A 25,678-nucleotide genomic window follows, 5' to 3' on the forward strand; every position below is an offset into this window, starting at 1 on the left:
GGCTAATGATAGGACATATAGAGTGCTTTGAAAAAGTATAATAATCAAATTTAAACATTACACAAAGAGTAAATACTAAACTAAACTCAACTAAATTCTATATCTAACTGGCAACTATAAAGCTAATAAGCTTTAGCAAGAGCATAGCTGTTGCCTTCAAGGCAAGGGTCATATGCAGGGTAGCTGAGTTAGCATTACAACACCCACGCTAATCTGTAATCGTGATTACTGCAAGATGTGCTGGTTCTTACGTTTTCTTTTCTAATGAGCATTTATGTAAACAGGAGATTTACAAAAAAGTTTAAGATATGACAGGTAACATACAGTTCAACTGTTACATTAGAATCCTTTAGTTAACGCTAAATTTCACATTATTTAAATGCATAGAAAACAAAGTCATCTCTTTGATAAGAAACTTGCTAATATGGACAATATAATCAATATATCTATATAAATTACACAGAAATGAACATTGTAGAGCACATCATCTTAGAAATGTATTTTATTTAGAGAATAATAGAAATGTGTACTTCAAGGAGAATATTGTTTATAATAAAGTACAGATCACACTGACTATATGTTTGACGGTATTGTTTTAAGGGTAATTTTTTCAATGGTACAATGGGAAGTAATGGATACCCCATCACTATAATATAATATAATATTGTATAATTTTTACAGTCTGTCTTACCTTCGGATTTTTTTGTTTATTTACTGCAGATTTTTATGTGTTTTTTACTAAGGTTTGTTTTTAGTATTTTTATCATTCTAATATGGATATGAGACAAAACTCAACAAGTTCAGGACCCTTTATGTTTATGTTGGTTATTCAGTCACCGTCACAAAGACATCCAAGTCGTAATAAACTGCACTGAATCCTCCTTACTCTTTTAACTAAACTGGAAAATATCCAAATGAAATAAATTTCCAGAATAAAGTCTAAATTTTATTTTTGTTTCAGTTTATTACTTCCACATACAATACTATGCAAAAGTCTCGAGCCACCCACACACTCGAAGAGGATAAAGAGGTGGTCCAGCGTGTTCCTCCTGAATCTAAGATTCAACTAACAGATGAGCGCTCCTTTCCAGGACTTTGGCATAGACCTTTTTAGGGAGGCTGAACAGTATGACCCCCCTGTAGCTGGAGCACACAAATTTAAGATTCTCCCTCTCTCAGACAGAGTGAAAAAGCTGCCAATGTCAAAAGAAAAACTTTGAAATACGTTCAGAAAACTTGAAGAACTTTTGCTCAAAACCACTATAAAACTACAAGTAAGTCTGGCACCTTGGAAGCAAAATATAAAAGTCACTATTTTGACAGGCCCCCATTGTTCTGATGTCCCAGTTACTCATTTCTACTCCCAGTGGACATTTTACATAAACAAAAATCAAGAATAAACTGCATTGGGAGATAAACTATTTCGATCATTTGATTTAATTAAACCACAAGTATACATTCTTGATGACTGACATAAGCGTAAAAATACTGCGTTGCGTTGTAAGTGTTTAAAAATCACAGGGACAGTGTGAGTGAGCTCATCGTTCCATTTGCTAATTTTACAACTCTGGGTGGCTGATGTAACGCTTAATTTTGTTTTATTCTTTTTTTGGATTTGCTCGGGTACCGAACTATTTTTTTCCCTCTCTTTCTATCACATATGCACACATACAAAGACACACACTCACAAAGCCAACATTTGGAGCAATGTTTCGGTGCAGTGACCTGTTTTTGTGAGCCTGTCTGAGCAGGTCTGAATAGTCGGGCCCTCACGATGGTTGGATGGCATTCTGATCCAACGTGCTGCAGATCACGGGACCGTTTACGGAACACTGGCTACTCTCACAACAAGGGTGAGCTCACAGACCTATAAAACAAGGGTGTGGATCTAATCTGTCCGATGAACAGCATGAAATTCAAATGGGAAAAAAAGGTCTGAAGGCCCAAAAAGACGAAAACAGAGACAGGAAAGACTCACAACAGAGGGAAAAGTCAAAAAAGCAATGCAGAAAAAGGGCTAAGAAAGATACTAAGGTAATAAATGAGTAATTAACCTTCAGATGATAGCATAAAAGGGGGGCTGAATGTTAAAAGAGGATATTATGTTTGTGTTGGCTGTAGCTACAAATGCCCACATGGATATATTTCATTTTGACAAGAGATTCTTTTGTAAAGACATTTGTGTTTCTTTCACCAAGACAAACAGGCCTTCAGAATGAGCAGCTCTCGATGTTGTGGTGGGCCCAGTGGGGGGATCCTGTATCTGACCCAGAAGATCTCCTCACTGAGCCAAAGATGCAATACAGTCCAGAAATGGTAAGCCAAAGCCACAGAGCTGACTGACTGTCCCTTGTCACACCAAACAATTATCTCAGCATAAGGTCACCTACGATGACGCCAGTGAAGTCTTTGATTTCATGCATCATAAATAACTTAATATGAATGAAAGTGGCAGGAAAAGACGTTGAAGGTGAATTAATCAGTATCATTCACGTCCTTTAAACATGCAGGTATCACAGAAACACTCTTGGTAAGTCTCTTCACTCCAACGAGGCCCCCTTCCTGCATCAGACCCCGGCCAACCACTCGGCCCTGGGGACCGTTCAAACACAATCCCACCACACATTTTTCTTCTTAAACATTGTGAAATCAAATACCTCTCCAAGCTGCTCTCATTTGAACTGCCAAACAATGCTTGGGATCTTTCCCTCGCTCGTTTCACTTGCGGACGGCAGTGAGGAAAGACAGACAAAGAACATTATGGCTTTCTTGTTGAAATGCAAACTGCTGAGCACTTTCACCCTCCTCTCTAACTTTAGAACAAATATTGATTTCTAACACTTCTGTCTATACCACGACGCTCAACCTGATCTTTTAGGTTTGAAAAGAAGCGTGCCACTGTCAGCAAATTACATTTTCATTTTGACCACAGTTGGCTTGAAAAGGTACCTGTTGTCATGTAACTTTGGCATCAGAAGCTTTCAGCATATGGTACTGCAGAGAAAGCTGAAAGGGGAGCTCTGGAGTGTTTCTGGGGCCCTACAAAAACGACCTCACTCAAACAGTGTACTACAAGTGTAGAAGATTCAGTGTTTTTAGTGTTTGCTCTTGCAGTTAAAGTTTCAATTGGGCAAGCTAAACAGTCTTATAATCATTACAAATGCCTCACTTATGGTATTTACACTACAACAGAGGATGAAAGCATTTGATAATATTATAACACAGAAAATTATTTGGTTTTTTAAATGTATATATGGTTCCCATGTCGCACTCTTGCTTCATTTTAAATAGACTTTCTGGCTAAGGTATTTCTGTTTGGAGTTTCCGTGTCCTCCCATCTGGCTTCTTCCCACAGTCCATGAATGTCAAAGATATGAATGTTAGGTTAACTGGTGATTATGAATTTTCCATAGGTGTGAAATTGAGCAAAAATAGTTATTTGTCTCTCTGGTTTAGTCCTGTAATAGAGTGGTGACCAGGGTGTATCCTGCCTCTCATCCAATGACAGTTGGGATAGGGGCCAGAGCCACCATGAGATGGAAAAGCTGAGAAAAATGGATAGACAGATGAACATGCGGTTACCAACCTTTATGGCTTGTGGCCTTTTCAAATGGAGCAATGGCCCACTGTGACAGATCGTCATACATTTTGGCCACAATGTGGGTTTGAGTTAAGAGCATTCGAAGTTAAGAATGAGGTTTTGTTTCTTACATTGATATATTTGGATGAAAAAAAATTGAAAACCCCATCCATCTTCTTCCGCTTATCCAATTTGGAGCTGTGGGTGAAGGATGTGGGAGCCTATCCCAGCTGGCATGGAGTAAGAGGCAGGGTATACCCAGGACAGATCGCCAGTCTGTCTGGGCTAACAGAGAGAGAGAGAGAGAGAACCGTTCATACTCATATGTGAGCTTTCCCTTAGAGAAAGGGCAAGGACCTCAGTCATTCAGGAGTGACTCAAAGTAAACCCGCTGGGCATCAAATGAGTCAGTTGGGATGGTGTTACAGGTGTTTCTGGCATGTGCAACCCGGAAGTAGCCCGGATGATTGTAGCTTTTAACTGGCTTGGGAACACCTTGGTATTTCTACAGAAGTGCTGAAGGCAGGTAGGGAGGGCCGGACATTTTTACTTAGACTGCTGCCCCCTGCTGTAGAAAATGAAAGGATGTCCCGATTCCCTATTTGGATCTTTATTAGCTCACAAGAATTACACATGATGATTTAGAAAGTCAAATGAAATGCACACTGTGTATTCATCCAATGAGCTTCTGATTTTTAAATACCCATTGATATCATGGACTTTTGACACATCTTATTGGAATTAACACAGTGGCATAGATCACCTATAGACAGTAAGGGACAAAACATGTTTTGCTACATAAGCAGAACAGCAACTACGAGACATCAAAACTTGTGCCGTCTAAACTTGCCCCAATTTTCAAATTTGTACAAATCAACCAAATATTCCTTCCCTAACCATATGTATAAACTGTGTACTGCTATGTGCATGTGTTTTCACATGCAAGACAAGTGTGCACTTCAACTGAGTCCTTTCAAGCGCTCTATAAAAGCTGCTGTCAGCTGCATACCATGGCGCCAGATAGGAAATAGAAGTCTTGGTACAGAATTGGGACTGAGCTGAGTGAAGCTGAGTGGGACCTCTGAGTAAAACTTTCTCCAAGTTAAATTCAACAATGGCCGACTCACAGCTCTGGCACACAGGATAAGTGGAAATGTGGTGGTGAACTGTACACCTCTGTGAACATGATGGAGTGGAGTAAACCATGCTTTCAGTAGAAGTTTGGGTCAGACAGAAGTGTTTCCCTCAGATTATTCCAGAAGATAATTTAACCACAAAGGTAGATTAAAATGCAAAGTAGGACTTTACAAAAGAAACAATAAGACGGTGAGCAGTGCAAGCTCCAAGTTCTGGATCTCATAATCACAGCATCAGCAATCTAACGCTCTAAAAATGACCACCTAAGCTCATTTTATGCAAAGGTGTATTTAATTTAAGTGCAATTATCCAGCATATGGGTTATAAGAGCCCAGTACTTATGTAAACTCAGTTAGAAAAAAAACCCAGCACCTTCCCAGGAAATCCTGCAAGATATACACCCAATGACAGAAAGATGGCTAAATCTGTGACACGCATGTCTGTGAAAGAGTGTAGATTTAGGTGCAGTCTTACTACCATAATAGCAGGAAACTAGCATTATTATTATTATTATTAAAGACAATTACTGAATCCACGGCCTCTGCTGCCATGCTCTAATGCGACCATTATATACAATTATAGAATAACAATGGCATTACTCTGTCAAAACAAAGCTAATTTTAGGGCTTGCAATTACTCAGAGAAAGCCATTACTTTAAATTACTCTAGTTTCTTATCATGACATAGTATTTGCCTAAGAAAAGCTGACTTTGGATAAAAATATAGAAATTGTCTTTGTTCTCCAAATGGACTCAGGACATTGGCTAATGCAAAGTTTGCCAGTGAGGCTATTGGTAGAAAGCTGAAACATCACTGGCATCTTGCTCAGACCTTTGCACCAATCATTAGCTCGCTCTTGCTTATGTTCTGGTTTAAATATGTCTGCCAGTGATTGACAGATTACTGTTTGGCAACTCCAACAATCCTGGAGTCCATAAAGGCTCAATCTCGTCCAATCACAGAGTCGGGCCAAACTCCGCCCAAGCCTAGTGCTGCCTGCACAGGAAACCAGCTCCAGATGCAGCCCCTGGAGGAAGGTGAGTGTTTCAGATGCAGTGCAGTGCACTAACCAGAACCAGGCCTCACTTGCATTGCTCCCTGCCTGCACAATGAACCTTTTTCTGGGCCTGAAGGCAGGGGGAGGGGGAGGGTGTTGGAGGTGTGGGTCCTTGTGGGAGCATGAACCAAGTTGGCTATAGGTCAGTTGTTCTAGTCGACCAAAGACTCTCTGGCCAGAACTCACCTCGAAGGGTTTTCAGACAGTTTATCATTACCATAGGAACCAGGAAAAAAACTAATTTGAATTCTTTTGGAAAAGCACACATGTGCTTCATTTGCAAATATATAATCACAACCAATTTGCATTCACAAATAACACGCAACGCTGGAAGGGATACAAGCAAACTTCTAAAAACAAAACACATAAATCCTCGGGGAAAGAAGACAGCAACTAAAGTTTGCCTCTAAATTATGTAATGCAAGCTTACCATTGATTTGTAATAGAACAGCTGGAAGACAAACAAAGTCTTTACCCTTAGAGAGACTGGAAGGATTCTGCACATGTAAACAACACCAAAAATGAATGCAAACTCACATTCTGTTAATGAGCATGCTTTATCCAAGCCTGCTGGCACGAGTGCACGTGTGCAGTATCTCAGCGGAGACACCTGGTCATTGTAACCTGCTGTGATGACAATGACGGATCCGAGAATGGGTTTACCGTTTATTAAAAGGCGGAAATTTGCCTCAAGTTAAGGAGGAATGGAAAAATATAGTTTATCTCTGGATCTCTTAACAGCCATTATTCTGTCTTGTGTGAAAGGTTGTGGACATTGTATCAGATTTTTAACCAGAACAACGGAAACAGGACTTTAAACACAAAGAAGAGCAAGTGTGCACATAAGATCATAGACATACTGAACAGTGGAAGATCAACTTAAATCACTCAGTTTTCTGCGAAATGAGGTTGAATTTTGTTTATTCATCCCATCCTTGTCTTCCTAATCAGGAAACAAGCAATAAATTAGCCATAGAAATGAAGTCTGATTGTGTTTGTTTATATACAAGACATTTAAAACCGCTTTTTACAGTAAGATTTTTATCAGCAAACATTTGCAGAGTTTATTTGTCTTTGTCCATTTTTTGTTTTCACAAAACATCATTCAGTTTGGCTAATTTTTCAGAGGTTGAGACAGGCCAAAGACGTGGATTGTGCTAACTACAACATCCGAAAGCCTGAGCGGTTCCCTGCCTTCTAAAGTGTGAGGCTTCAGCTGTTCAGAAGCTGTATGAAATTACAAATACATCTTACTTTTGCTGCTGGCTGACTTTGATGTAAGTCATGACTCTGATGTACAAATGTAAATTGAAAAACAAGTAGCTTCTGAACGTTTTGTGTACTCAGGTACTATACCACATACAACTACAGGTATTGCCACATACACCAGGACTGAAATTTTAAGGATTACAATTGTCACTTCTCTCTTCTCTAGACGTATCATCATCCAGGTGACCTGGTAATGTAACAAAAATGTTTGAGGGGAAAGCAGACTGAGATTTTCTTTCATGCAACTCCACCTGTACAGGGTGGATTATGGAACGTACACCCTGATCGCAAACATGCACGCTGTCTATCAGTGGGCCAACTCATGCATGTCTCTGACTGAGGGGAAAATAAATAGAAAAAAGGAGTAAAGGAGAAAGACATGAGTACTTTATTGATTGCCTGATAGGATAAATGTACAGCTGCCTGGCAGCTCAACACGCTGGAAATTGTTTTTTGTATTACAGTTCATTCCTGTATTTGTTTAAATTTTTTCCTGAATGCTGCACCTGCAATATCAAATTGGTGCAAATGTTTTCTTAACATTTCTTGGATTCGTATGCATTTCATCAAGTTGTATGTACTGAGTTCTTAGGCCGCTGTACAGAAAGTGAGCTTAGTATGCTCTTATTTGTAAGGTGACCCCCCCAGTCTAGATCCAGCAGCTTGCCTGTAATGCTTGCTGGATGACAGACACATAAAACTTTTGTTTTAAATGAGGTCTGAATAACCACACAGTGTTTGAGATGTGTGTGATTCCGTTGTGCCCAGCCAAGTAGCCCGGATGCTGAACTGCACGCTACACTGTTGGGGGAGAAATCAATGAACATCTGCACAGAGAGGGATGGATGGTCAGCTGCCTCTCTGTCTGTACAAGTAAAGACTTTCAGTAGTTTTTACATCAGTTTTCGTCTCTTTCACCTTTTACCCCCTTTAATCGTCTGTCTCCCCATGCAACTCTCGGTCTTTTATCTTTTTCTCTTTCGCTCCCTGTGTGTCAAAAGTTGGTTTGGCACAGAGCTTGAGGACTATAATTTAGAGGAGACATGAGACCCAATCACAGAAACAAACACAGTCCCCGCACTCCACCCTGTCACCGCCAGTCAGCCACATGCTGGTCAATGTGGCTGGATTCTGTCTGCCCGGCACACGACACCATGCCTGCTTATCTCACTTAGGCTAAGACCTGGAGTTCGTTTGCGGTGCTGGAAAAATACGGAAGACAGAAGTCGCACAATCTTTTAAGGTAGTATACTCTCTTATGGTTGGAAACATAAGGAAATTAACAAGGCTTCTTTTTTTTGCTGCATGGGCTGCAACAGATTATGGCGCAATTCTCCAGATGAGAGAACTGCAGCCACAAACCCCAGGGCCATGTAAAACCTCCCGCACTTTTCTCACACTGAGGAAAACCAAATCATACAAAGACACATGCACGTGCACACAGAAACACACAAACATCCCCCTAATACTGCCAAGGATAGTACATTACATCCACTACTAATTGACTCAGGAGGCTCCAGCAGGGAGAAAACATCCTGAGGTAAACACACGGTTTCTACACGAAGCAGAATGAAACGGCCACAATTCGTCCGATGGGATTCAAAGCAAAACAACTGTGTTTGACATTTTACTGTTGCTCAGTTTCACTTTTCCGTGCATCCATTCAGAACGGACACAATATACATATTCACTTTTCTTTTCATGCATCTACTTTTCTTTTTTTTTTTTTTTTTTTTTAAATCAAAGAAACATGAGAGATTAAAACAGCCCCTCTGAATCCAGGGTCTGTCTCACACATGGATGAGAAGTTGCATAGTTGGTGGCAGAATAGTTGGGGGTTTGAGTATAGTTAACCAGGAGGTTATTTCAAAATAAGAGCTTGGCTTATACTAATATGGAAGAAGTAGGCAATGTGTAAATTCTTACTTGCAATTAAGCATGATCCTTCAATATGTTTAAGCTTGATTTATGATAAAAAAAAAAATACACTTTTAAGTTAATGAGTCTGTTTGTATAAGGGAAGGCTAAAGTTGCTGCCTCTGAGAGATGTTGCACTTTGATTCAGATCCAGGGCTTGAGGAAAATCACAAACATTAGGGGGCACTGCTGCACCATGACAAATCCCATCCATGAATGCACCCTGCATGGACTGAACTGTGTCTGTCTGTTTTCTTTCCCTCCAAAACTCCATTCTGTCAAAAGACAGAAAATGTGCGACAGTTGAAATTAATATTTTTAAACTATATGCTGCATACTGCCGGTCAGGGCTGTGTGACTGTGAATCCTGCATATCTGACCTTAAGTCTGTCCGTGCAGTAACTTCTAAATTCAGCAGCGTGTCATCACTAGCTTTGGTAGAACTCTGTCATCAATTAGTTTGTAGTAACGTTTGAATAAAACATGGAATTCATTATGAATAAACTAAGAGCTGCATCACGTACTGGTGTACTATGACGTGAGTCATTACTCTGAGGAGCAGCTAGTGTGCTCTCAGTCTCTCAATGGACGGAGCTAGTGTGTGTGTGTGTGTGTGTGTGTGTGTGTGTGTTGAGGAACTATATCGTGAGCCGCATATTGGCAGTAGGCAGGGCTTCTTTTCTGACCTCACACAGAGGTCAGAGGCAACACTGTACTTACTAGGGAGGACTTCAAAATGAGAAAAAAAATGGTTATGCACACATCTGTTTTAAAGCAATGGGTTTCAAGGCTTGCCGAGGAAATGTGAGTGATGCGTGTGGGTTTTTTTGTGTGTGTGTAAATAAGGTCTACATCATAATCTGGACTGTCTAGCCAACCTGTGCATATCTCAGATAGACACAGACAAACACGCCTACGCGTGGCAGCTCTTCCCTAAACATTTATAGAACACTCATTACTGCAACGGGAAATGGAAAACAACTAATCTCCCTTCATCCCACTGTAAAAGCACTCTCATACACACACCTGGCTGGATGTTGATGTGTACTGGAAGACTTTAACAACAAACAAAACAATCTGGAAAGAATATACAATAAGCATAAATATAGATCCAAAGACAGACAGAGGAAAAGTTTGGAATTATGGGAAGTGACTGAAGAAAGACCTCCTCTAAGAGATGCTATTAGTGAGTGAGCTAGATCCCATGATGCTCTCTGATGTAGGGCTGGGCGATATGACCCAAAATTCATATCTCGATATTTTTTTAGCTGGATGGCGATATAAGATATATATCTCGATATTTTTTTAAAGCCATAAAGTAAGAACAAAAAGAGAGTTCTTAGTCAAAGCTGTGTCCCAGATGTCACACAGGCACTTTTATTAACATACAGCATAGATGTACATGAAAAAAACTACTCAAAAATAAATTATGAGCATTTATTAAATAATAATGCTCCATAAATAAAAGAAAACTATGTTGTTTTTGTCCATAACAAAAAGCTCACAATTGTGCAGTCAAAATGTAAACTAACAGACGCTGAGCATAATAACAAAGATTTCACAGCTGCTCTGTTCCCAACTTCTACTGCGTGACTGACAGCCTGGAGTTTGAAATCCGCCTCAGGTGCCATTTATGGTCCTTATACACACACAATACGGTAATATTACGTTGAAGCACAGTGCGTATCACTCCGCGAGGCTCCTCGGTAGCCGTAATGCTCCGACAATCCATCAAGCGGTGCAGCTCCGTAGCTTACCAAAGTTGTACTAAAACATTTTTTGACAGATTGCTGAGCGCTGTGTTCCACATAAAATCGGTTCGCGGTCATCAAGCACAACCAGAATTCATACATAAGGCGCGCTGTCAACTTTGGAGAAAATGAAAGGATTTTAGGCTGTGCAGCCCCTGTGGGCTGCATGGCGTTAGCGTGGTTAGCTCGTTAGCACGTTGACGCCGTCCAGCCCCACGCACGGTGAAGCTATGGGGGAGGAGGGGGAGTTGTGTTCAGTGCAGGAGAGGCGAGGCGGAGTAACGTTGCGTAGAGACAAAAGTGGACGAAAGAGAGGCAAACTTATGGCTCCACAACTATAATTATAACGTATATATCGATATAAAGGATATTGTCACATCTTATATCTCGTATAAAAATATATCGATATTTTTAAAAAACTCGATATATCGCCCAGCCCTACTCTGATGATCTATTTGGTGATGAGACTCAGACCAATTCTTTATCAGTCAATTATGATTAACCAGAGGCTAACTTTAGATGTCTGAGTATTTTTTTAAAAAAATCAGCAGATTGTGAAAGAAGACCTGAATTTCAGTGTGTGCATACAAACACTTCAATTAAAGATTTGAATGACCGCATAATAAAGAGCTACAGGCAGATTCTTCTATCCGTTTTTTATTGGAAAGCCATGGTTCACACATAAAGAAGAGAAAATTGAGTTAGGAAACTGGAGCCACAGTGAGGCCTAGTGATGAAAGGAACTTTCAAAATAAAAGCTGAGAAGAGATAAAAAGTTTATTTCTAACTTCCAAAATTTGAAAGCGTTACTGACAAACACATCTTTGCAAGACGTTTTTTTAAACACAGTAACTTGTCTCTCTGTGCTCAGCATGTCAGAGCAGTGGACCATAAAAAGAAAGCTTTTTCTGTGAGTAACCCAAGTCCTGTGTCCGGGTTGCATTCTGCACACACAACAGTCCTCTGTCACACACACATACTAGCATGGCACCACTAATACAAGTTTAACTTTGTCTTACTAATGCAAACATACACCAAATTATAGCAACAGAAGCATTTTGTGCCATGCTTATGTGAAGTGTCACAGGAGAAGCTATACACAACATAACATGCAGGCAAGAGCACGAGCACAGACATACAGCGATTTGTTTGCAGACTACATGTCTGCACATTAACACCCATCACCCTCCATGAATTCCATCTGTTATAACACTCTGAGTATCAGAGGGCTTAACAGGATCTCTTTTTGGCCATTCATTTGAGCCTGACCCACATTTCATGAAAAGTGGCAAAGACTGATAGCCACAAACAAGTACAGGGGCTGAAGGAGACAGAAGTTGGGGTCAGGATGGAGACAGGCAGGGTGATGAGTGCATGGCTGACTTCTCTTATGTATGAATATATGTGTGTGTGTCTGTGTGTCTGTGTGAAAACGAAACAGTCCTGGTCTGCTGACGCTGGTTCAAAACACATTCTGAAATGGAACAATACAAACAAAATCAGCCAGGATTTCTACTGCGCAAACATTCCCAGAGCTTTAAGCTCATGGCTCAGCTAAAAACACTAACAGGAGAAGTACTGAAGCAAGCTTAAACCATTAATACTAGCTAACACCTTTTTTCCCCCAAACCTGGTTTTAGACACAACACATCCTCATCCCCATTATTCTCTCCCCATTCCAAGATTTATGAATCCATCACATAGTGTATCAGGGATTTTTTAAAAACAGGAACAGTCAGTAGTGAAATGAATCTGAGAATTCCCATGCCCTAATACAGACTGCATAGTTAGATATTTGCATTGTTCCAAATAGCATTTTTATTTTACCATTTAAACAGACAAAAATTCTCTAAAGCAATTCTTTGAGGTTCTTTTAGAAGACCTCATTAAGTCTATAAAGAAGTGTATGAATAACTCCACAACTGTGTGAAGCCTGCTGGAAATTAATTGTGTTTGTTGTGATTAATTAATAATATATAAGTATGTAGAAATTATAAATTGAGTAATTTTTAATTTACTTCCAAATGCATATACTAAATGACATGGCAACTATGCTGAGAGAAAATGAATGTACTTTAAAACTAATGAAAATATCAAAGCTCACATTCCAATTTAACCAAACATCAAGTATTATATAAACACATCCTGCATTGGCTAGAAACCTGTGAAAAACTGGTTGAAAATTCAGCAAGCTATGATGATTTGTGGATAGATCTCGTACTTCCATAAATATGCAACATAGCACAGAGATGACTTGTGCTAACATGATTGGTGTACTGACGCACAAGATTCAATTACAAATCACAAATGGTGAAATCACAACTGCCAACACTAACAAGTATTATAGCATTAATCAAGTAACAGCTTCAGAGGGCTTTTGCAAGAAAGTTTAGAATGACTAAGGATCAAGATGGTGTTGGACAAATGAGTCCAAGTGATTCACTAAACTTGAACACTGAACTCCCCTTCATACATTATACCCAAATCCTTATCATGCTCCTCCCTAGGGTTCTTATGGCTCTTCTTCACTTCCCAGAATTCTTGGGTCACGTGCTGCGCTCCCCTCACGCATCACACATCCCTCACAACAACTTAAAGACAACAGCTTGCTGATGTTTCTCACACATTCTATTTGGGTGGATAATTTCTCAACTAAGGAAAAGGCTTAAAATGTTTTCAGCTGTTTCAAATTTGACTATATCCTTTGCACCTCTTGGGCCCACAATCACTGACCATCTCTGGCCTTTATTCCAAGTTAAAGTTGACAATGTGTCACAGGGTGCACGACGTTTGCCTGACCTCTGTGATAACTGATAACAGTAGATGTCTGGCAGTAAATCCTCAGACACCATTCATCTCTTCATACACTGTGAAAATAAATGTCTCTCTTTTTCATCCCTTCCCATCATCTCTGTCCTTCCTGAACAGATGGTAAACACATCACTAATGTCTTGTCTGTCTGTTTGTCTATCCTGTGACGCTGCGCAGAGCCTCGCTGTTAAACAAGAACTAAACACATCACACTGGCAAAGAGGTACAGCTTTTCCAAACAACACTAAGACTGTGAGAACTATAGTGTCACTTTGTGCTTGATGACTTAAGTACTAAAGTGCACCCAAGTATACCACTCGGCTAATATTATCCAATTTGTACCACAACGCCTGTATTCAGTAGTCTGTAGACTTACGCTCACCACACACTTTTTGATATACTTTGTTAACAAATTTCCACTTCAGGACTTCATAAATCTGTAGATCAAAATATTATAAAGTTTTACTCCATTCTAATAAAATGCTGTTATACTTAGGTAATTATTTGATTTAATCTCCTAAAAAAGTTCTGCAACAATTAATAGACTGATAAAAATGTCTGATTAATGAGTATCAAAGCAATTAAAGTTAAACAATTAAACTCACACTTTTGTGCCAGTGCTACATGGCACAGTTATCTTTAGACATAAAGGACAAAAGCTAGCTGAAAGAGGACAAATTGTAAAAGCCTAACTGTCCAGAAACCAAACTGTAGTTTGCTGCATTTGTATCCATGTTGTACAAACCTTAACTACTCAGGTCACAACAGTCAACAGGGATTTTATTGTTGTCATTCAGATGTCTTTAGTCTCACATGATATTGGACAAAAGAGTTAATGTGGATTTCTGTGCCACTGGAGAACAAGAGCAATTATTTTTTTCCTTTTTCTTTATAGCACTTGCAAAAAATAATATACTATGTAAATTTAATGTAAATCGGATGATTCTGACACATTAGGTTGACTTCCTGCTCCCCCCAACTAAATGCACTTCTACAGTGATTTAATACTGAAATGATGATCTGGATCTGAAATACATAAAAGTACTGCTTGACTGACCCGAAACTTTGGAGTGCCACAGAGCCATTTTGGCGCTCCAATGTCCATGAGCCATAACAAAAAATAGTTTTTTTCTCCTCCTTTTGAGTCAGCTTCCATCTAATTGGTTGTTCATTGCAAATGGAAGGTTTAACCAGCAGCTCGGTTGCTTCTATGCTCACAGCTAGAGCTAAATCATACAGATCCAAGAGCAGAAAAAACCCAGTTTTAAACAGAGCACTAAGAGCTGTCTATAGCCTGAGCCTTGCACTGACAGAGATTACTTGTACTTGTTTCATATGAGCATCTACAACGATAGCAGTATATGTATGACAGAATATCCACTTTTTTCTGATATTCATACAAGTATACAACGGGTAAAATATTTAACATGTCACCAATTTTGTAAGTGCTAATGACATGAACCAGATGTCGGTAACAACCAATCCAGTCCACACATGAAAAGAAATCAAACCACAGATGTCCATAAATTAGGTGTAATAATAACACATGAAGCAAGGGAGGCGCAGAAAGGCATGGAAAGTCATGACGCCCGCTGAAATCCATCAGTGATTAGAAAGAAATCCTGCCACTTAGTGCAAATTAATATCAGCTGGTTGAGTCCCAACTGATGGACTATAAGAAGGTGTCTCATTACCAAGGTGTCACACAAAAAAATGTCATGATGGGTAAAACAAATGAGCTCTCTCAAGACCTTTGCAACTTATTGTTGCAAAACATACTGAGGGCATTGGTTACAGAAGAAACTTTCTAAACTACTAAAGATTCCAGTGAGCATTGTTGGGTCATAATGTGGAAGTGGAAAGAACATCATTTCACCATAAACATACCATGAATCGACTATGACCAGGTGCTCCCTGCAAAATTTCAGACAGAGGAATAAAAAGAATTATCAGTCGAGTTGTCCAAGAGTTACAGAAAGACCTGGAAACAGCAGGTGTAATTGTTTTCAAGAAAACTATAAGTAACACACTCAACCGCCATGGCCTGTATGCACGATCGCCACGCAAGACTCCATTCCTGAAGAAAAAGCATGTTGAAATGTGTTTAAAGTTTTCCGAACAACATTTCAGCAAGACAATGATCCCAAACACACAGCCAAGAACCTCTCGATTGGTTTCAGGGAAAGAAAATAAAGATGCTAGGATGAGGTGGTCTAGGGAACATGACAGCCAATCATCTGACCTGAATCCAACTCAAAATCTATGGAAAGAACTAAAGCTCAGAGTGGATAGGCCCACAGAACTTTGTGTGAAAGAATGGGTACAGGAGGTGCCTTGAAGCCATGGTTATCATCACCAACAGGCTTTTGTAAGAAGTGTTAAATAAATTTCAGTAAGCGTGTTCATTAAGTTAACTCGCTAACGGAGATTTGCGGTTATGGCATTAACGTCATTTTAATGAGATTAACGCTGACAGCACTAATATATACTTATATCTGCATTTTATACATTTTACCTCCACCTCCAACACTGGTTGAAAAAGAGTACGGTACACACACACACACACACACACACACACACACACACACACAGCATTTGTTTTTATAGTTGATGTCAAATTATTTTAAACTCACTGGGATTTATTGATATTTATCAAAATGATAAAGCACTATGAGCTAGGTGTGTATAATATTTTGTCCACCACTACTGACATTAATGGCAGTGGAAAAACTTCTGCAACCAACTTTACTATAATTTAATGGAGTGTCTCTCACAATAGCGTCCAATATGACCAAAGAGCTGAGTCAGAACCTCTCTGGCACAGTCTTAAGACAAACTGAATATGATAAGCTTTATAAATGAGATTTATTGCAGAGCTTCTGTGTTGGAAAAGATTATAGTTCGATAGGTGTATCTAACTGGCAACACAGCCTGGCTTAAGGACTTTGTGTTTTTCTAAACTCAGTCATGTACAAAATTGCATTTCATGAATGCATTATGACATATTTCACCAAATGTGTCTAGCAAAAGTTTTGCCTGCTCAACAAAGTAAGGGAAAAAGCAGAGACAGCCAACTGCAGACTGGAGTCATGCAAACTTGCAAAAATAAAAATTGGATTCTGCAGTTTAACCTCTGTACTGTTATGCTTTAGACAGGATGTGGAGAAGTGGTTAGTGCAGTGTGAACGAGGACATCTGAACTTCAGATCCTCACGGCCAGATGTGCAGTATGTGCTTAATGTGTCATTTGACTAAATGCTTTATTTTTTTCTATGATCGTATCCTCATACTCACAATCAGCAACTAAAAAGGCAGATGCTTTTGACAATTTTAACACCAACATGACCACCTAAACAGAACACAAAATCATCAAATCATAAAAAGGTATGATTTATTATGCCGCACAAGCACAGAGCATAAAACTTGATGCTGTCAGTGTCACCCGTCGTGCAGACATCTCTGCTGTGTTACGACCCACGGTGCTAAAAGCTCAGAGAGATCACAACTGCACACATGAAAGACACAGCATCTTAAATAACTCAGAACAAAAGCAAAACAACAAAACAGTAGGGTGGAGAAGATGGAGACTTATAGCTGGAGATTGTGAGAAGGGGGAATGTATATAAGCAGTCCTCTCCTCCTCCTCGGGCCCCTTCATCCCTCCCCCCCGCTCATAATTAGCGGTTCGGCGTCGCTGCTCGTTTTGGGTTACTTTTATTCCTTACCCCATTTCCATGAAAACAGCAGTGGGACAAACAGACCCACATGTGTCTCTAAATGCAGCGAGAACAATAGTAGACAAAAAGTGGGGTGTATGAGTTCACTCCAGATGAAAGCTAGAGTGGGAAAACACAGGAATTAGTGAGGTTTTCGCTCATATGTTTTCAAATTGAGTTCTCGTATTGGATAAACTGCAGCGTGGAGGGCTGGAACAGCTTAATTTTGGCCTTGGTTGGTATACACCATGACAGTTAGTGGAAACTTTTCAAGAACGCTCTGCAGGCATTGTGAAATGCACTGTTGTCCAATAGCCAACATGTTTTAGTTATTTCTGCAAATTCAATGTATTTATGTAATGTGTAGCTCATTTAAAATACTTATACTTACCTTTGTGTCACTTGTATCTAGCAGCTATTTGGGCAGTGGTTTCTATTTGTCATAATTCTACTAAACATATCCAGTGTTTTGGCAAATGTTCTAAGGCATTTCAAACAAATTCATTTACAAATATTTCATCAGTGTGTACGTCTTCAAGTTGGCCATTCTGGTTCCAGTGTCTAACAGGCTGTTTCAGCACATGGCTACAGTTCTCTTTACTGCAGGACCAGATACTCCCTTCTACTCCAGATAAAAACCAAGATATCGGCAGACACATTTGTACGAATGAAGTCCAATTGTATAAAAAATTGAAAAATAAAGGGTTAGAGGTGGAAAAAGATGGACACTTGGATGAAACAGAATATCTAAACTAAGAAAGAAAACACTAATAATATGGAATGAGGGGAAGGGAGGACATTTAACCATCACCAGATTCCACTCCAGCAGAGAGCCTGGGGGGTATTTCCCTATTCTTTGCACCCCTATGTCAATCATGTTACAAGGCAAGCAGAGAGATTGTTTCCCTCCACAGATGAGTTTCATTTCTAGCTCATACAAGATCAGTCCAAGAACAACAAAAGGCAACCTTCCTAAACACACACACGCACACACACACACACAGAAGGGAAGCTGTGCAGCATGCAGTTTTTCATCTTCATAGTGCCTAACAAATGCAAATACCAGCTCAATTTGAAAGCTGAGCTCTAAACCAGATACAGCAAGTGTTGTCACAACCTATAAACACTGAACCATTTAAAGTTGGAGAGGACTGGGTTCTGTACGCTCTGGTTGCTCAAATCAAACTAAATGCCCACTTCTAAAGAACAGGCTCGCACAACACTGAGATGATGCTGGACTTAATCAAATCAACAAATAAAGCCTTCCTCTAGAGTCAGAGGTCTCTGTAACATCACACAGGTCATTTGTGCTCTTATTGCTAACATGACATATCTATTTGACACATTAGTTTCCAAACACAGTCAGAGGTGGAAACCCTCTCTCAGTTCATAATAAAGACAAGTCTGACCCTGTCACAGATACACATATGAAATGAATCGGTGCACTTCACCTGACCACCGACTCAAACCATTTAAATCCAAACCTTTCAGCTTTGCATTACACATGGAGCAGTGCCTGGGGAGGTATAAGTAATTAATGACAGAACAGGGATGGCAACAGTCTGTCTCTGATTGACCTGGTTTGACCCTCACCGCTTAGTTGCCATAGTGATTGGTCAGTCTCGTTCCCTATGGGTGACTGGGCAATTCCCTGGGGCCACAAGGTAGTCCACAGAACGGGCATGAGATAACAAAGTGTTGGGGGCAGAGGAAAAAAATTGTGCAGACTGGCGTCTCAGATGGGTACAATTACACTCTGAAACAAAGAGAGGTTCTAGTCGAGAAGGTGGGAAACATCATTTTAAGGGCCACACTGGCTAAGAAAAAGTGAAGGACCACATAATGGAAATGTGAACTGAAACATGACAACCATAATGCTGAGTACTGTTAAGCTCCATGAATTTCAATGCATGTTAATTTAGGCTGAATATATATTATATATTATAATATAATAGGGCAGCAGCACTATAATAAGTTGGTGTGGTGGTTAGCACATTGCCCTATAAAAAGAAAGTCATAAATTTGACTCCATCATCTGACGGGGGCCTTTCTGTATGGAGTCTGCATCTCCCAGTGTTTGTGCGGGTTCTCTCTGGGTATTCTAGCTTCCTCCCACAGTCCAAAGACACGCACTTAGTTGGATTAGGTTGTCGGTCCCTCTGTGTTAGCCCTATGTCAGATTGGCAATCTGTCCAGAGTGTGCAGGTATCAGATTTAATTGTTAAGCTAACTTAAACTCTAATATAACTGCAGTAACAGACTTGGATATGACAAGTTCATTTTTATGCATTTATTTACAGTTTGTTATCAATAATCCCTTTAATAGAGTGAATGACATCATAATCTTTCAATTGTGTGATACTATACAACCTGAAACATCCTAAAACTACATCACATTTGTTATTTGACTTAAGTTACTGTATCTACAGCTGATTTGTGGCTTATTAAGACATTGACATGGTTTGCAACAGAACACATTAATTCGCCTTCATTCCTTTTTGCTTGTTTGAAAATTAATGTAGTCAGGGTAACATTAACCCCTGGCTAATATCCTATAATAAAGTCTCAAGATGAATATTTATGCTGTGGCCATCTTGGTGCATGAAAAACAACGTGATGGGATGATCTACACTCTTTGGTTGATGACTTGTGATTGATGAGTTGTTAGCTAATGATCATATCCTGGATGATCCTCCATTATGTCTCTAATAATTACTATAATTGTTTGCTATCATACATCCTTTATACTGTCTTAATACAGTCTTTGATTCTAATAAGATATTTATAAGCAATCTCACAAACTTGTGTCATTAAGCCTTTTGGGAGCAACTGGGCACATCTCTTTGCAAATTCATCATAATCTGGCTTAATGTCAATGTTAAAATACACAGCACAGAGCAGGCATGTTTACCCATTACCTGTGATCTGTAACACGTCATTACAGAAGAAGAATGCCAGACACTTAAGTAGAGGCATTTAAGCAGTGGTACAGATTCAGTTATTCACCTTGAGTTTTATTAATGTCTCTGGCTTTTATTGATTTTGTTTCATGTTGTTTTCTTTTCCTTTTATGATACTGAGGGTGCGATTGAGATGGTAATGTGTAATTTACCCATGTTTGTCCTGGGCCTTGATTTTTATCACGACCAAAGTGGGAAGATTGTGTTTGTTTAATGGCTCACAAGTCAGAGTATTCGCCTTTAGTGAACTTATGCACAAGCCTGCATGATTAAAGACAAGCTGAGAATGCAAGAACTAGCAGTGAGGTTTATCGTCTGATTGCTGATATGCTTTTTCCCATTAACTGACCAATAACAATAAATCTTCAATCTGATGAAACTCTTTCATCTACTTTTAGTTAAACAGTATCCAAAGAGGACAGTCAAAGGTCCTGGAATGTTCTTCTGTCTCTATTTCAAATAAGAGAAATTAACACAAAGACGTATGTCCTGTGGGCTCTGACCTTCCCTGGCCTGTGCTCAGCAGGTAGTGACAAATGACCTGATAGTAAATCTGTCCTGAGGTGGAGCTTTTCTACAGCGAACACAGAGCCTGTTTGTGACAACAGGAAGTTGAGACAATCTCACCAGAATAAGCACATTAAGGGATGCACACGCATGAATGGTTGCACGCACACATAGCTGTGCACACACGCACCTGCTTACAAGAACATCTGGATATAGTTTCAGATGCACAAAACCATGGGAAAAAATGGAATACCAACAATGAGCAGTGACACGTAAAACTGAAGGCAGAGTCTGTGTGCCAGTCTCAGGAATATAAAGGTACGATGCGGTTCGTTGCTCAGATCCATCTGGGACAGTGGGTCATTGTTGGGCCTCTTGCAAACCCCCGCCATCTTCCCTAACGGTCAGCTTTTTCTACGGTCTTCCCTGTTAACAATCCAAGGATGAATGCTGTGTATTGTGGGATTTTTCCCAGTCTGTGGTGTCTTTTTGGAGCATGCTCAAATGAAGTCTGACGCCAGAAGGCCAAGTCAGCAGACCACACTAACCTGATTCACCACGGATGGAGAGTGTTAGTGGAAGCTTTGAGCCCCCCCCCCTTACCTTCTGATCATGTTCCCTAGACTACCTCACCTAAACACTGCAAGATGACAGCGCACCTCAGCACAACAAATTTCGGGAATATCAAAATTGTGCCTAAGTGGAGAGAGCAGTGTAAATGATCTTCAAGAAAGATCAACGATTTCAGCGCGATGAAAGTTTGGTCTGAGCAAGGGTGAGAAAAACGAGTTTCCTTTGGCCAACGCTGTGAAAAACATTCTGCAGAAACCTCAAAACACACACACTCGTGGGGGGAAAAAACTCAAGGCCACATGAAAAATCCTCCTGACATGAAGGGCTTTGAGTCTGCAGTTTAACAGGCGCAGTAAACAATAGAAACCAGAACAAAAGATATCCGCAGATGTACATATGTGACAGTGCAACTCTGCCTCGATAGAGAGCGAGGGGCGCTTTAAGTAGAAGAGAAAATGTTCAGTATATCAAAACCTTATGAGACCATCTTATTCCCCACCTTTAAATTTTAGAGAGCTGCAGCTTTGTAATTCTACAGCTATTAACATCAAAGCAATAAAATTTCAGTTCAGTGGGCTGAGATATAGATTTAGTAGAAAGATGTAGAGCACTTAAAACGCAGCACATGCAAATGACTATTGAGCTGTGAAGTGAATGCAGCAAGGCCTAATATGAGGCAACTTGATTGAGCCTTCCTGTGTTACTTGATTTTCCAGGGGAGGCACAAACTGAACACAATTATAGCCAGCAGGATGGCGAGGCGATTAAGGATAAATAATGCAGAAAGCCGGGTGACTCAAGCACCTATCTGTCTGAATGAAGAGAGGTAATGATAACAGGAAGTGAGATGAGTTGATTTTGCCCTCTGGCCTACCAACCCATCACCTCTGCTAAAAAGCCCCCCCCTCTATAAACAGACCTCTCTCTGCCTATTAAACAGATAGTACATTAAGGCTGAGCTGTGCAGAACAATGTAAACACAGCCGTCTCAGGATACTGGTGCTGGGAAGGGGGGGTGTTGGCTTGACATGGGGGCTATTCCTGGGTCTTCCTGGGAGTGATCATCATTGCTCTTCCCCCTTACTATAATCCTTTCCAACTAAACACAGGAAGGAAGAGATAGGTAAATAACTTGATCTTCCGATAAACTAATTTCTTTCCCACTCTACATTTTTATAAAGCTTGTTATGCTTGAAAATACAGAGGCGTGGACTTTAGTGGAGTACAGGAGTTCACATGGGCCATGTGAGCTTATGCTGCAGTGAGCCATATGTTTGTGGAACGCATCACAGAGAAACAGTAATCCTGCTCAAGACATATTTAAAAGGAAGCCTGATGAAGTTATAGAAAAAAATGGGTAAGGAAACAGGAGCTGAGAGAAAGAGGCCACTTTGTAGAGAAACAGACAGGAGTTGATCCTGAACCTCCTGTGGTTTCTTCTGTGAGCAAATCTGCATTGCTCCAGGGCTAACAAACTCACAGAGAGGATAATACACGGGCTGGATGAGGGAGAATGTGGTACAGAAAGTGGATGGATGGGGAGACGGTCAGTCCAGGTCAGTACAGATGTGAGGCTGTTAAACAGTAGGGAACTAGAGGAGGTCAATGGTGGACATCTCAGGGCAGCACCCTGAAGTCATTCACACCCCTTTGTTACAATCTGGAGGAAAATAGAGCAAACAGCAGGGACACAGTGGTGACGGAACATAAGGGGGAATGTCTGGGATGTGGGGATAGTCTCCATACCCTGGGGAAAGGCCAATTACAGGCTTAAAGCCTCCTGCCTGTCTCTGGCATGCAGCTCAGATAAGATGAAAGTTACTTGGGACCAATATCAACATTTTTCCCCTCTGTCACCATAAGAAATGATGCAATCCAGATGTTGAATATATAACTGCATGAGCATACGTATTGTGGGTGCACTTTCTTACAGCTTTATATAAAAGGAGATGACATGGGTTTTTATTGTCAAACTACTAACATACTGCAGACCTGCAGGTTTGATTCTCTGCAGATCATTGTACATCCAAGAGTGTCAAGGGATAAAGGTTGAGGGTCACGAGTCTTTAGGGCAGAGCCCACTGACACTGTCCTGGGGGTTATTAATGGAGTGTTAGGGTCACTAGGCTCCACCCTGGCTGTATAATAATTTATAACACAGACGTCACCAAATGCATAAACAAATAATAATAAAAAAAAAAACAATTCTGGACTTATCTTGATGAATTAACCATGCCTCATGGTGAACTGTAGGTTTTCAGTGTGCTTGCAGAATAATTTGTGGACGATTATGAAAGAGGGTCTCACAGGTTGAGCATTTTTAACTAAATAGTTTCTGTGGAAATATTGCACAAAAGCCCCATTTAAACAGATTTTAGGATAAGACTGATTCAACACTCTGTCAGCTCAAAAGACCCAACTAGGGAGCAGCTGCAATCAAAAAGTAGCATTTTATGTGATTTTTCCTGACATTTGCAGGTCAAACTCTCTGTCTAACCTTGATGACAGAAAAAAATTACACTTCATCCTGGTGGTTAGCACTGTTGCCTCACAGCTGGAAGGTCCTGAGTTCAATTCCACCATCAGGCCAGGGTCTTTCTGTGTGGAGTTTGCATGTTCTCCCCGTGTTTGCGTGGGTTCTCCCCAGGTACTCCGGCTTCCTCCCACAGTCCAAAGACATGCAGTTAGTGGGGTTAGGTTAATTGGAAACACTAAATTGCCCATAGGTGTGAATGTGGGAGTGAATGTGAGTGCGACTGGTTGTCTCCTGTCTATGTGTTAGCCCTGTGACAGACTGGCGACCTTATGACAGCTGGGATAGGCTCCAGCGCCCCCCACGACCCTGAAAAAGGACAAGTGGAAGCGAATGGATGGATGGATTTTTTTCCAAATGATTATGATAAAGAAAATGAAGGCTGACATCCCACTGAGGCACATACACTGACACTCACACCTGAGACTGAAGTCAGTATGGTGGGAATGGTGCAACTTGTGAGGGATATCTAGTATTAAGTCGGACCAATTCAGTTCATATTTGTAGTTGCTCAGATCCTGCCAACAAAAACCAACAGATACTTCCATTTTCAATCTTATCTGAACTAATGAAAAAATAGGGGTTATTTTTTTTCATATCCTGTACATAGAAGAGGTTTTACAATGTTATCTATCTGCCATAAAGTAATGTTAAGGGTACTGGTTTTGGATTCATAGCTCAGTTTTAGTCATATAAACACCATTTCAGACTACAACACAAACATGCAGCTAAAGCAGAGACAGCGATAAGAACCAGGCAACCAGTTTGAGTTACCCTTGGGAGATGGGGACATACAGCCGAGTGCAGCTTTCTGTCTGAGCAGCGCTGTGACCAGCAATAACTCTGAGTTTGAATGTTTGCAGAGGCATGCCCTGGTAATCCCAGCAGAGTAAAGCAACAGGCCGGGGTGAAAGAGGTTAGCTCCTCTCTATTGCACTGCTGTCATCACTTCCAAGTTCAGTGATGTGACAGACTAATCAACAGTAGGCTGGACAGCACGCTATATAGAGACACTACGCACCTTAATAAAAATCTGTCTTTTAAAAAAAATGAACTTGCAAAGTCTACTCTCCGTGGGAGGGATGCACAGTAGAAGTGTGCATGTTTAGTTTGGGAAGGCTGAGGTCCTGGCTGGGATGGTGATGGGAAGGTAAAGCAGTGAGTGTTCCTGGAAGTGGTGAAAGAGTGAGTCTGTTGAGTTTTGCCTTAGCTGCCCCACCCCTTCTAGCTTGCCTAGTACTACACATTCTGTGGACTGGAGAGCAACCAAGCCTGTTCAATCTGAACCATTCAGATGAAACCCCAGTCTTATGTCAGACAGCCAGGGCCAAGAACAGTGAGGGAGGTATAAGAGCAGGCAGGGTGGCACCGCCAGCCAAGATGATATCTGGCTCACACACACGTAACAACTCTATTAAGGAGGTAATAAATCTGGTGGCAGTATAAATACTAAGTATCACACTAACCACATTTATTTCACAGTCCCACTAACATGCTGACCTCCAAAACCACATCTGTACCCTTTTCTGATTAACCTCCAAGCAGCAAGACCCTCACAAGTACTCAAGCATGACCGGACCAGAACACTATTCTACAGCAGCTCAGGTCACATAGTGGATATTACGCAGCATCTTACACGACGTGTGTTTTTGAACCTTTATTTCACCAGAAATTGATATATTTGAGATATTAGAATCTCTTTTGTGTGCTTCTGTGTTTGTAGCCAACTTTTGGGAAAGGCATGAACTAGGCTAGGCCTTGAACTCATTGGTCCTTTGCCTCAGTTCGGTCACTGCCCATCCAAAGCCCCAGTGAACCACAGAGGTGTTGGCCTGAATGAAGTCACACTGTCCACCAGCAATGGAGC

General features: G+C 40.5%; 1 protein-coding gene across 1 annotated transcript in view; it reads right to left on the minus strand.

The window, feature by feature from the left end:
* The window catches only part of scfd2 (sec1 family domain containing 2), a 111,115-nt gene that overhangs the window by 64,213 nt on the left and 21,224 nt on the right, over window positions 1-25,678 (minus strand). The window lies entirely within an intron of this gene.

Source organism: Perissodus microlepis, chromosome 23 (assembly GCF_051167445.1).
Source record: "Perissodus microlepis isolate ML-2025 ecotype Zambia chromosome 23, ASM5116744v1, whole genome shotgun sequence".
NCBI classification, from domain to species: domain Eukaryota; kingdom Metazoa; phylum Chordata; class Actinopteri; order Cichliformes; family Cichlidae; genus Perissodus; species Perissodus microlepis.